At 45.7% G+C, this 12,500-nt stretch overlaps 1 protein-coding gene and 1 pseudogene across 1 annotated transcript in view; one reads left to right on the top strand and one right to left on the bottom strand.

The window, feature by feature from the left end:
- LOC135565428 (junctophilin-3-like) overlaps nt 1-12,500 on the top strand; it is a 225,378-nt pseudogene that overhangs the window by 105,615 nt on the left and 107,263 nt on the right.
- Nucleotides 9,489-12,500, bottom strand: part of drd4b (dopamine receptor D4b) — a 26,839-nt gene continuing 23,827 nt past the window's right edge. The window contains exon 4 of the mRNA XM_065012468.1: nt 9,489-12,500. This exon is cut by the window's right edge and continues 742 nt beyond it. The gene's annotated coding sequence lies outside the window, so the exon portion shown is untranslated.

Here is a 12,500-nt window from a genome sequence, read left to right as displayed (position 1 = left end):
AGTCCACAGCCATTAGAATGAGTTTAATCTGTGTTGTAGTCCACAGCCATTAGTTGAATCTGTGGTGTAGTCCACAGCCATTAGTTGAATCTGTGTTGTAGTCCACAGCCATTAGAATGAGTTTAATCTGTGTTGTAGTCCACAGCCATTAGTTGAATCTGTGTTGTAGTCCACAGCCATTAGAATGAGTTTAATCTGTGTTGTAGTCCACAGCCGTTAGAATGAGTTTAATCTGTGTTGTAGTCCACAGCCATTAGTTGAATCTGTGGTGTAGTCCACAGCCATTAGAATGAGTTTAATCTGTGTTGTAGTCCACAGCCATTAGTTGAATCTGTGTTGTAGTCCACAGCCATTAGTTGAATCTGTGTTGTAGTCCACAGCCATTAGAATGAGTTTAAACTATGTTGTAGTCCACAGCCATTAGAATGAGGTTTAATCTGTGTTGTAGTCCACAGCCATTAGAATGAGTTGAATCTGTGTTGTAGCCCACAGTCATTAGAATAAGTTTAATCTGTGTTGTAGCCCACAGCCATTAGAATGAGTTTAATCTGTGTTGTAGTCCACAGCCATTAGTTGAATCTGTGTTGTAGTCCACAGCCATTAGTTGAATCTGTGTTGTAGTCCACAGCCATTAGTTGAATCTGTGTTGTAGTCCACAGCCATTAGAATGAGGTTTAATCTGTGTTGTAGCACACAGCCATTAGAATGAGTTTAATCTGTGTTGTAGTCCACAGCCATTAGAATGAGTTTAATCTGTGTTGTAGTCCACAGCCGTTAGAATGAGGTTTAATCTGTGTTGTAGTCCACAGCCATTAGTTGAATCTGTGTTGTAGTCCACAGCCATTAGAATGAGTTGAATCTGTGTTGTAGTCCACAGCCGTTAGAATGAGGTTTAATCTGTGTTGTAGTCCACAGCCATTAGTTGAATCTGTGTTGTAGTCCACAGCCATTAGAATGAGTTTAATCTGTGTTGTAGTCCACAGCCATTAGAATGAGTTTAATCTGTGTTGTAGTCCACAGCCATTAGAATGAGTTTAATCTGTGTTGTAGCACACAGCCATTAGATTAAGTTTAATCTGTGTTGTAGTCCACAGCCATTAGAATGAGTTTAATCTGTGTTGTAGCCCACAGCCATTAGTTGAATCTGTGTTGTAGCCCACAGCCATTAGTTGAATCTGTGTTGTAGCCCACAGCCATTAGAATGAGGTTGATCTGTGTTGTAGTCCACAGTCATTAGAATGAGTTGTGGACTACAACACAGATTAAACCTCATTCTAATGGCTGTGGACTACAACACAGATTAAACTCATTCTAATGGCTGTGGGCTACAACACAGATTCAACTCATTCTAATGGCTGTGGACTACAACACAGATTCAACTCATTCTAATGTCATGTGAACTACAACACAGATTAAACCTCATTCTAATGGCTGTGGACTACAACACAGATTAAACTAATGGCTGTGGGCTAGAATGAGGTTTAATCTGTGTTGTAGTCCACGGCCATTAGAATGAGGTTTAATCTGTGTTGTAGTCCACAGCCATTAGAATGAGGTTTAATCTGTGTTGTAGCACACAGCCATTAGAATGAGTTTAATCTATGTTGTAGCCCACAGCCATTACCTTATAGGCTGCTAACAGTATTGATTGTCACACATAATGAAGGTACTGATGTTGCCCTGCTCACTGAAACCCACGCCAACAGAAGACCTCAATCTGTTCTAATCAATAGAGATTGTGTGTCCATTTTGTGAGTTATAATTGTATTTCTGCATTGGTGGGCCCACCATCATCTCCTGTAGGGTGGTGAAATGACACAGAGGCTGATAAGAGACATGGAGCTGAATATAGAACCACTAGGAGATGTGTAATAACTGACCCAGTGTAAGGAGGATCATCCTGACCAGGTAAACTACTACCAATACAATAGAATGTAATAACTGACCCAGTAAACTACTACCAATATGATAGAATAATGTAATAACTGACCCAGTAAACTGCTACCAATATGATAGAATAATGTAATAACTGACCCAGTAAACTACTACCAATATGATAGAATAATGTTGTAACTGACCCAGTAAACTACTACCAATACAATAGAAGGTAATAACGGACCCGGTAAACTGTTACCAATATGATAGAATAATGTAATAACTGACCCAGTAAACTACTACCAATATGATAGAATAATGTTGTAACTGACCCAGTAAACTACTACCAATATGATGTAATAACTGACCCAGTAAACTACTACCAATACGATGTAATAACTGACCCAGTAAACTACTACCAATACAATAGAATGTAATAACTGACCCAGTAAACTACTACCAATACAATAGAATAATGTAATAACTGATCCAGTAAACTACTACCAATACAATTGAATGTAATAACTGACCCAGTAAACTAGGACCAATATGATAGAATAATGTAATAACTGACCCAGTAAACTACTACCAATACAATAGAATAATGTAATAACTGACCCAGTAAACTACTACCAATACAATAGAAGGTAATAACTGACCCAGTAAACTACTACCAATACTGACCCAGTAAACTACTACCGATACGATGTAATAACCGACCCAGTAAACTACTATCAATACAATAGAATGTAATAACTGACCCAGTAAACTGCTACCAATATGATAGAATAATGTAATAACTGACCAAGTAAACTACTACCAATACAATAGAATAATGTAATAACTGACCCAGTAAAATAACGATGTAATAACTGACCCAGTAAACCTCTACCAATATGATAGAATAATGTTGTAACTGACCCAGTAAACTACTACCAATCTGATGTAATAACTGACCCAGTAAACTACTACCAATACGATGTAATAACTGACCCAGTAAACCTCTACCAATATGATAGAATAATGTTGTAACTGACCCAGTAAACTACTACCAATATGATGTAATAACTGACCCAGTAAACTACTACCAATACAATAGAATAATGTAATAACTGACCCAGTAAACTACTACCAATACGATGTAATAACTGACCCAGTAAACTACTACCAATAGAATAATGTAATAACTGACCCAGTAAACTACTACCAATACAATAGAATAATGTAATAACTGACCCAGTAAACTACTACCAATATGATAGAATAATGTAATAACTGACCCAGTAAACTACTACCAATACAATAGAATAATGTAATAACTGACCCAGTAAACGATGTAATAACTGACCCAGTAAATATGATAGAATAATGTAATAATAGAATGTAATAACTGACCCAGTAAACTGCTACCAATATGATAGAATAATGTAATAACTGACCCAGTAAACTACTACCAATACAATAGAATAATGTAATAACTGACCCAGTAAACTGCTACCAATATGATAGAATAATGTAATAACTGACCCAGTAAACTGCTACCAATATGATAGAATAATGTAATAACTGACCCAGTAAACTACTACCAATACAATAGAATAATGTAATAACTGACCCAGTGGCATCCTGACGTAAGCTACTACCAATATGATAGAATAATGTAATAACTGACCCAGTAAACTACTACCAATATGATAGAGTAGCATATACAGTTGAAGTCGGAAGTTAACATACACCTTAGCCAAATATATTTAAACTCAGCTTTTTGCAATTCCTGACATTTAATCCTTGTAAAAAATTCCCTGTTTTAGGTCAGTTAGGATCACCACTTCATTTTAAGAATTTGAAATGTCAGAAAAATAGCAGAGAAAATGATTTATTTCAGCTTTAATTTCTTTAATCACATTCCCAGTGGGTTTGAAGTTTACATACACTCAATTAGTTTTGGTAGCATTGCCTTTAAATTGTTTCACTTGGGTCAAACATTTTGGGTAGCCTTCCACAAGCTTCCCACAATAAATTGGGGTTAATTTTGGCTCATTTCTCTTGACAGAGCTGGTGTAACAGAGTCAGGTTTGTAGGCATCCTTGCTCACACACTCTTTTCAGTTCTGCCCACAAATTTTCTATGGGATTGAGGTCAGGGCTTTGTGATGGTCACTCCAATACCTTGACTTTGTTGTCCTAAAGCCATTTTGACACAACTTTGGAAGTATGCTTGGGGTCATTGTCCATTTGGAAGACCCATTTGCGACCAAGCTTTAACTTCCTTACTGATGTCTTGAGATGTTGCTTCAATATATCCACTTAATTTTCCTACCTCATGATGCCATCTATTTTGTGAAGTGCACCAGTCCCTCCTGCAGCAAAGCACCTCCACAACATGATGCTGTCACCCCCGTGCTCCACGGTTGGGATGGTGTTCTTCGGCTTGCAAGCCTCCCCCTTTTTCTTCCAAGCATAACGATGGTTATTATGGCTAAACAGTTCTATTTTTGTTTCATCAGACCAGAGGACATTTCTCCAAAATGTAAGATATTTGTCCCCATGTGCAGTTGTAAACCGTAGTCTGGCTTTTTTTATGGTGGTTTTGGAGCAGTAGCTTCTTCCTTGCTGAGCGGCCTTTCAGGTTATGGACTCGTTTTACTGTGGATATAGATCACTTTGTACCTGTTTCCTCCAGCATCTTCACAAGGTCCTTTGCTGTTGTTCTGAGATTGATTTGCACTTTTTGCACCAAAGTACGTTCATCTCCAGGAGACAGAACGTGTCTCCTTCCTGAGCGGTATGACGGCTGCGTGGTCCCATGGTGTTTATACTTGCGTATTATTGTTTGTACAGATGAACGTGGTACCTTCAGGCGTTTGGAAATTGCTCCCAAGGATGAACCAGACTTGTGGAGGTCTACAATTTGTTTTCTGAGGTCTTGGCTGATTTCTTTAGATTTTCCCATGATGTCAAGCAAAGAAGCACTGAGTTTGAAGGTAGGCCTTGAAATACATCCACAGGTACACCTCCAATTGACTCAAATGATGTCAATTAGCCTATCAGAAGCTTCTAAAGCCATGACATCATTTTCTGTAATTTTCCAAGCTGTTTAAAGGCACAGTCAACTGAGTGTATGTAAACTTCTGACCCACTGGATTTGTGATACAGTGAATTATAAGTGAATTTATCTGTTAACAATGATTGGAAACATAAATTACTTTATATCATACAAAGTAGATGTCCTAACCGACTTGCCAAAACTATAGTTTGTTAACAAGATATTTGTGGAGTGGTTGAAAAACGAGTTAATGACTGTAAGTGTATGGAAACTTCCCACTTCAACTTGATTTGTTTGTCTGTTGTTGGAGGTACTGAAATACTTTATCAGGGCAAAAAATATATTCCTTCTTTCTTTCAAGCATTGAATTATAGATTTGAATTACAAAATGGTGCCTTGTTCATACAAGCAACAGTTGAGACTTTATATGAGTAGGAAAGTGAAACTGTAAAAACCCCACATCTGAATCAGAAGGAAGACAGACCAGTGGTCAACACCCCTCTTCATCAGAAGGATGACAGACCAGTGGTCAACACCCCTCTTCATCAGAAGGATGACAGACCAGTGGTCAACACCCCTCTTCATCTGGGTCAGAAGGTACAGACCAGTGGTCAACACCCCTCTTCATCTGGATCAGAAGGATGACAGACCAGTGGTCAACACCCCTCTGGATCAGAAGGATAACAGACCAGTGGTCAACACCCCTCTTCATCTGAATCAGAAGGAAGACAGACCAGTGGTCAACACCCCTCTTCATCTGGGTCAGAAGGAAGACAGACCAGTGGTCAACACCGCTCTTCATCTGGATCAGAAGGTACAGACCAGTGGTCAACACCGCTCTTCATCTGGATCAGAAGGTACAGACCAGTGGTCAACACCTCTCTTCATCTGAAGGATGACAGACCAGTGGTCAACACCCCTCTTCATCTGGGTCAGAAGGAAGACAGACCAGTGGTCAACACCGCTCTTCATCTGGATCAGAAGGTACAGACCAGTGGTCAACACCCCTCTTCATCTGAAGGATGACAGACCAGTGGTCAACACCCCTCTTCATCTGAATCAGAAGGATGACAGACCACTGGTCAACACCCCTCTTCATCTGAAGGATGACAGACCAGTGGTCAACACCCCTCTTCATCAGAAGGATGACAGACCAGTGGTCAACACCCCTCTTCATCTGGATCAGAAGGATGACAGGTGGAGCAGAGAGAGTCTCCAAACCACTCAGCATGGCTAGGTGGAGCAGAGAGAGCCTGCAAACCACTCAGCATGGCTAGGTGGAGCAGAGAGAGTCTCCAAACCACTCAGCATGGCTAGGTGGCTAGGTGGAGCAGAGAGAGTCTCCAAACCACTCAGCATGGCTAGGTGGAGCAGAGAGAGCCTCCAAACCACTCAGCATGGCTAGGTGGCTGGGGGAGCAGAGAGAGTCTCCAAACCACTCAGCATGGCTATGTGGCTGGTGGAGCAGAGAGGCCTCCAAACCACTCAGCATGGCTAGGTGCCTGCAAACCACTCAGCATGGCTCAGGTGGAGCAGAGAGAGTCTCCAAACCACTCAGCATGGCTAGGTGGAGCAGAGAGTCTCCAAACCACTCAGCATGGCTAGGTGGAGCAGAGAGAGCCTGCAAACCACTCAGCATGGCTAGGTGGAGCAGAGAGAGTCTCCAAACCACTCAGCATGGCTAGGTGGCTAGGTGGAGCAGAGAGAGTCTCCAAACCACTCAGCATGGCTAGGTGGAGCAGAGAGAGTCTCCAAACCACTCAGCATGGCTAGGTGGCTAGGTGGAGCAGAGAGAGTCTCCAAACCACTCAGCATGGCTAGGTGGAGCAGAGAGAGCCTCCAAACCACTCAGCATGGCTAGGTGGCTGGGGGAGCAGAGAGAGTCTCCAAACCACTCAGCATGGCTATGTGGCTGGTGGAGCAGAGAGAGCCTCCAAACCACTCAGCATGGCTAGGTGGAGCAGAGAGAGTCTCCGAACCACTCAGCATGGCTAGGTGGAGCAGAGAGAGTCTCCGAACCACTCAGCATGGCTAGGTGGAGCAGAGAGAGTCTCCGAACCACTCAGCATGGCTAGGTGGAGCAGAGAGAGTCTCCAAACCACTCAGCATGGTTAGGTGGAGCAGAGAGAGCCTCCAAACCACTCAGCATGGCTAGGTGGAGCAGAGAGAGCCTGCAAACCACTCAGCATGGCTAGGTGGCTAGGTGGAGCAGAGAGAGTCTCCAAACCACTCAGCATGGCTAGGTGGAGCAGAGAGAGTCTCCAAACCACTCAGCATGGCTAGGTGGAGCAGAGAGAGCCTGCAAACCACTCAGCATGGCTAGGTGGAGCAGAGAGAGTCTCCAAACCACTCAGCATGGCTAGGTGGCTAGGTGGAGCAGAGAGAGTCTCCAAACCACTCAGCATGGCTAGGTGGAGCAGAGAGTCTCCAAACCACTCAGCATGGCTAGGTGGCTAGGTGGAGCAGAGAGAGTCTCCAAACCACTCAGCATGGCTAGGTGGAGCAGAGAGAGCCTCCAAACCACTCAGCATGGCTAGGTGGCTGGGGGAGCAGAGAGAGTCTCCAAACCACTCAGCATGGCTATGTGGCTGGTGGAGCAGAGAGAGCCTCCAAACCACTCAGCATGGCTAGGTGGAGCAGAGAGAGCCTGCAAACCACTCAGCATGGCTAGGTGGAACAGAGAGAGTCTCCAAACCACTCAGCATGGCTAGGTGGCTAGGTGGAGCAGAGAGAGTCTCCAAACCACTCAGCATGGCTAGGTGGAGCAGAGAGAGTCTCCAAACCACTCAGCATGGCTAGGTGGAGCAGAGAGAGCCTGCAAACCACTCAGCATGGCTAGGTGGAGCAGAGAGAGTCTCCAAACCACTCAGCATGGCTAGGTGGCTAGGTGGAGCAGAGAGAGTCTCCAAACCACTCAGCATGGCTAGGTGGAGCAGAGAGAGCCTCCAAACCACTCAGCATGGCTAGGTGGCTAGGTGGAGCAGAGAGAGTCTCCGAACCACTCAGCATGGCTAGGTGGAGCAGAGAGAGTCTCCGAACCACTCAGCATGGCTAGGTGGAGCAGAGAGAGTCTCCGAACCACTCAGCATGGCTAGGTGGAGCAGAGAGAGTCTCCGAACCACTCAGCATGGCTAGGTGGAGCAGAGAGAGTCTCCGAACCACTCAGCATGGTTAGGTGGAGCAGAGAGAGCCTCCAAACCACTCAGCATGGCTAGGTGGAGCAGAGAGAGTCTCCGAACCACTCAGCATGGCTAGGTGGAGCAGAGAGAGTCTCCGAACCACTCAGCATGGCTAGGTGGAGAAGAGAGAGTCTCCAAACCACTCAGCATGGCTAGGTGGAGCAGAGAGAGTCTCCAAACCACTCAGCATGGCTAGGTGGAGCAGAGAGAGTCTCCAAACCACTCAGCATGGCTAGGTGGAGCAGAAAGAGTCTCCGAACCACTCAGCATGGCTAGGTGGAGCAGAGAGAGTCTCCAAACCACTCAGCATGGCTAGGTGGCTGGTGGAGCAGAGAGAGTCTCCAAACCACTCAGCATGGCTAGGTGGCTGGTGGAGCAGAGAGAGTCTCCGAACCACTCAGCATGGCTAGGTGGAGCAGAGAGAGCCTCCAAACCACTCAGCATGGCTAGGTGGAGCAGAGAGAGTCTCCAAACCACTCAGCATGGCTAGGTGGCTGGAGGAGCAGAGAGAGCCTCCGAACCACTCAGCATGGCTAGGTGGCCGGTGGAGCAGAGAGAGTCTCCGAACCACTCAGCATGGCTAGGTGGCTGGTGGAGCAGAGAGAGCCTCTAGTGTGTCATCACGTCTCTTTCTGCCATTATGTATGTCATCAAAATGGTCACATTCGCCATCTCTCTCAATTCAATTCTCTCTCTCGCTCTCTTTTCTCTCTCTCTCTTCTCCCTCTCTCTCGTCTGTCTCTCTTCTCTCTCTCCTCTCTCTCTCTTCTCTCTCTCTCTTCTCTCTCAGTAAATCATGTCACCAACTGCAGTTGGATCTCTGTTCCCAGAGTTTCTCATGGTTTCATCGGTCCTTGTTGCCACCTCTCTCTCTCTCTCTCTCTCTGCCTGAGTGTTTAAATTGCTCTCTGAACTACTAGCCACAGAACTGAGAGGAAACTAGCCACAGAACTGAGAGGAAACTAGCCACAGAATTGAGAGGAAACTAGCCACAGAACTGAGAGGAAACTAGCCACAGAACTGAGAGGAAACTAGCCACAGAACTGAGAGGAAACTAGCCACAGAACTGAGAGGAAACTAGCCACATAACTGAGGAAACTAGCCACAGAACTGAGAGGAAAAGGCACTTTAGAATTCTCCTCATTTTCCTCTGCCACTTTGTCTGACTGACTGAAAGTCATTTAAATGTAAAATACGTTCTGCCAAGTTTTGCTAGATGGATTATTTAGCTGGGAAAGCTGATGTGTTGATATCTAGACCTAGTTATTTCTTTGTGTGCATGTGTATAATCGACCGCCTAAGTTGTTGTTTCTGCAAGGAGTTTTTAGCTGACAAAATGGTGTTATTGCTGATACTGATGAGAACAAGGCATTGCTTTACAAAGAGGTGTCATTTTTTAAAATTTTATTGGAAAGCTTTCCACATAAAACGTGGATATGTTAAACAGTAGGCACTGTCAATGAGCCGACAAACAGACTGCTGTTACAGGCAGACACAGTCAAAGTATTGGCTTCAGTTAAAATGGCAAAAACAAAAACAACATTACAACAAACTTCAAAAAAATAAAATAAAACAACATTTGAATGGATTTGTATACGAGGTTACAGGCTAAAGCTTCAGTATCATACACACTGTATGAATGCATTCATTGATTAGCTTCTGTTCTTCATAATGCTGTCAGCTAAATAACTTCCGATTAAAAGGTGTCTTCACAGGGCTGTAATAACACCATCGTAAGACTGTTATAATGCTAGTATTAAGCCTCATACCACACCTGTAATAAACAATGCAAAGACAGCATCGCCATGGTATCCAGGATGGATAGCGATGTTACTTTAGAACAATTGGAATGGTCTCAGACTCCGCCCACCCAACTCCGCCCACCCAACTCCGCCCACCCACCAGATAAACACTCATATACCCATATCTCAGTGGCATGACTATGGGGTTGAGGGGGCAGGTAGTCTAGTGGTGAGAGCGTTGGGTCAGTAACCAGCAGGTAGTCTAGTGGTTAGAGCGTTGGGTCAGTAACCAGCAGGTAGTCTAGTGGTTAGAGCGTTGGGTCAGTAACCAGCAGGTAGTCTAGTGGTTAGAGCGTTGGGTCAGTAACCAGCAGGTAGTCTAGTGGTTAGAGCGTTGGGTCAGTAACCAGCAGGTAGTCTAGTGGTTAGAGCGTTGGGTCAGTAACCAGCAGGTAGTCTAGTGGTTAGAGCGTTGGGTCAGTAACCAGCAGGTAGTCTAGTGGTGAGAGCGTTGGGTCAGTAACCAGCAGGTAGTCTAGTGGTTAGAGCGTTGGGTCAGCAACCAGCAGGTAGTCTAGTGGTTAGAGCGTTGGGTCAGCAACCAGCAGGTAGCCTAGTCGTTAGAGTGTTGGGTCAGCAACCAGCAGGTAGCCTAGTGGTTAGAGCGTTGGGTCAGCAACCAGCAGGTAGCCTAGTGGTTAGAGTGTTGGACTAGTAACCAGCAATTAGCCTAGTGGTTAGAGTGTTGGACTAGTAACCAGCAGGTAGTCTAGTGGTTAGAGTGTTGGACTAGTAACCAGCAGGTAGTCTAGTGGTTAGAGTGTCGGGTCATTAACCAGCAGGTAGCCTAGTGGTGAGAGCGTTGGGTCAGTAACCAGCAGGTAGTCTAGTGGTGAGAGCGTTGGGTCAGTAACCAGCAGGTAGTCTAGTGGTTAGAGCGTTGGGTCAGTAACCAGCAGGTAGTCTAGTGGTGGAGTGTTGGGTCAGTAACCAGCAGGTAGCTTAGTGGTTAGAGTGTCGGGTCAGTAACCAGCAGGTAGTCGTGGTTAGAGCGTCGGGTCATTAACCAGCAGGTAGCCTAGTGGTGAGAGCGTTCGGTCAGTAACCAGCAGGTAGCCTAGTGGTTAGAGCGTCGGGTCAGTAACCAGCAGGTAGTCTAGTGGTTAGAGCGTTGGGTCTGTAACCAGCAGGTAGCCTAGTGGTTAGAGCGTCGGGTCAGTAACCAGCAGGTAGTCTAGTGGTTAGAGCGTTGGGTCTGTAACCAGCAGGTAGCCTAGTGGTTAGAGCGTCGGGTCAGTAACCAGCATGTAGTCTAGTGGTTAGAGGTTGGACTAGTAACCAGCAGGTAGCCTAGTGGTTAGAGCGTCGGGTCTGTAACCAGCAGGTAGCCTAGTGGTTAGAGCGTTGGGTCAGTAACCAGCAGGTAGCCTAGTGGTGAGAGTGTTGGGTCAGTAACCAGCAGGTAGCCTAGTGGTTAGAGCGTCGGGTCAGTAACCAGCAGGTAGCCTAGTGGTGAGAGCGTTGGGTCAGTAACCAGCAGGTAGCCTAGTGGTTAGAGTGTTGGGTCAGTAACCAGCAGGTAGCCTAGTGGTTAGAGCGTTGGGTCAGGAACCAGCAGGTAGCCTAGTGGTTAGAGCGTTGGGTCAGTAACCAGCAGGTAGCCTAGTGGTTAGAGTGTTGGGTCAGTAACCAGCAGGTAGCCTAGTGGTTAGAGCGTTGGGTCAGTAACCAGCAGGTAGCCTAGTGGTTAGAGTGCTGGACTAGTAACCAGCAGGTAGACTAGTGGTTAGAGTGTTGGACTAGTAACCAGCAGGTAGCCTAGTGGTTAGAGTGTTGGGTCAGTAACCAGCAGGTGGCCTAGTGGTTAGAGTGTTGGGTCAGTAACCAGCAGGTAGCCTAGTGGTTAGAGCGTTGGGTCAGTAACCAGCAGGTAGCCTAGTGGTTAGAGCGTTGGACTAGTAACCAGCAGGTAGTCTAGTGGTTAGAGTGTTGGGTATGTAACCAGCAGGTAGCCTAGTGGTTAGAGCGTTGGGTCAGTAACCAGCAGGTAGCCTAGTGGTTAGAGTGTTGGGTCAGTAACCAGCAGGTAGCCTAGTGGTTAGAGCGTTGGGTCAGTAACCAGCAGGTAGCCTAGTGGTTAGAGCGTTGGGTCAGTAACCAGCAGGTAGCCTAGTGGTTAGAGTTTTGGACTAGTAACCAGCAGGTAGCCTAGTGGTTAGAGCGTCGGGTCAGTAACCAGCAGGTAGTCTAGTGGTTAGAGCGTTGGGTCTGTAACCAGCAGGTAGCCTAGTGGTTAGAGCGTCGGGTCAGTAACCAGCAGGTAGTCTAGTGGTTAGAGGTTGGACTAGTAACCAGCAGGTAGCCTAGTGGTTAGAGCGTTGGGTCAGTAACCAGCAGGTAGCCTAGTGGTTAGAGCGTTGGGTCAGTAACCAGCAGGTAGCCTAGTGGTTAGAGCGTTGGGTCAGTAACCAGCAGGTAGCCTAGTGGTGAGAGCGTTGGGTCAGTAACCAGCAGGTAGCCTAGTGGTTAGAGCGTTGGGTCAGTAACCAGCAGGTAGCCTAGTGGTTAGAGCGTTGGGTCAGTAACCAGCAGGTAGTCTAGTGGTTAGAGCGTTGGGTCAGTAACCAGCAGGTAGTCTAGTGGTTAGAGCGTTGGGTCA

Source organism: Oncorhynchus nerka, linkage group LG27, assembly GCF_034236695.1.
Source record: "Oncorhynchus nerka isolate Pitt River linkage group LG27, Oner_Uvic_2.0, whole genome shotgun sequence".
NCBI lineage: Eukaryota > Metazoa > Chordata > Actinopteri > Salmoniformes > Salmonidae > Oncorhynchus > Oncorhynchus nerka.
This window is presented reverse-complemented; position numbering and strand designations above follow the sequence as displayed.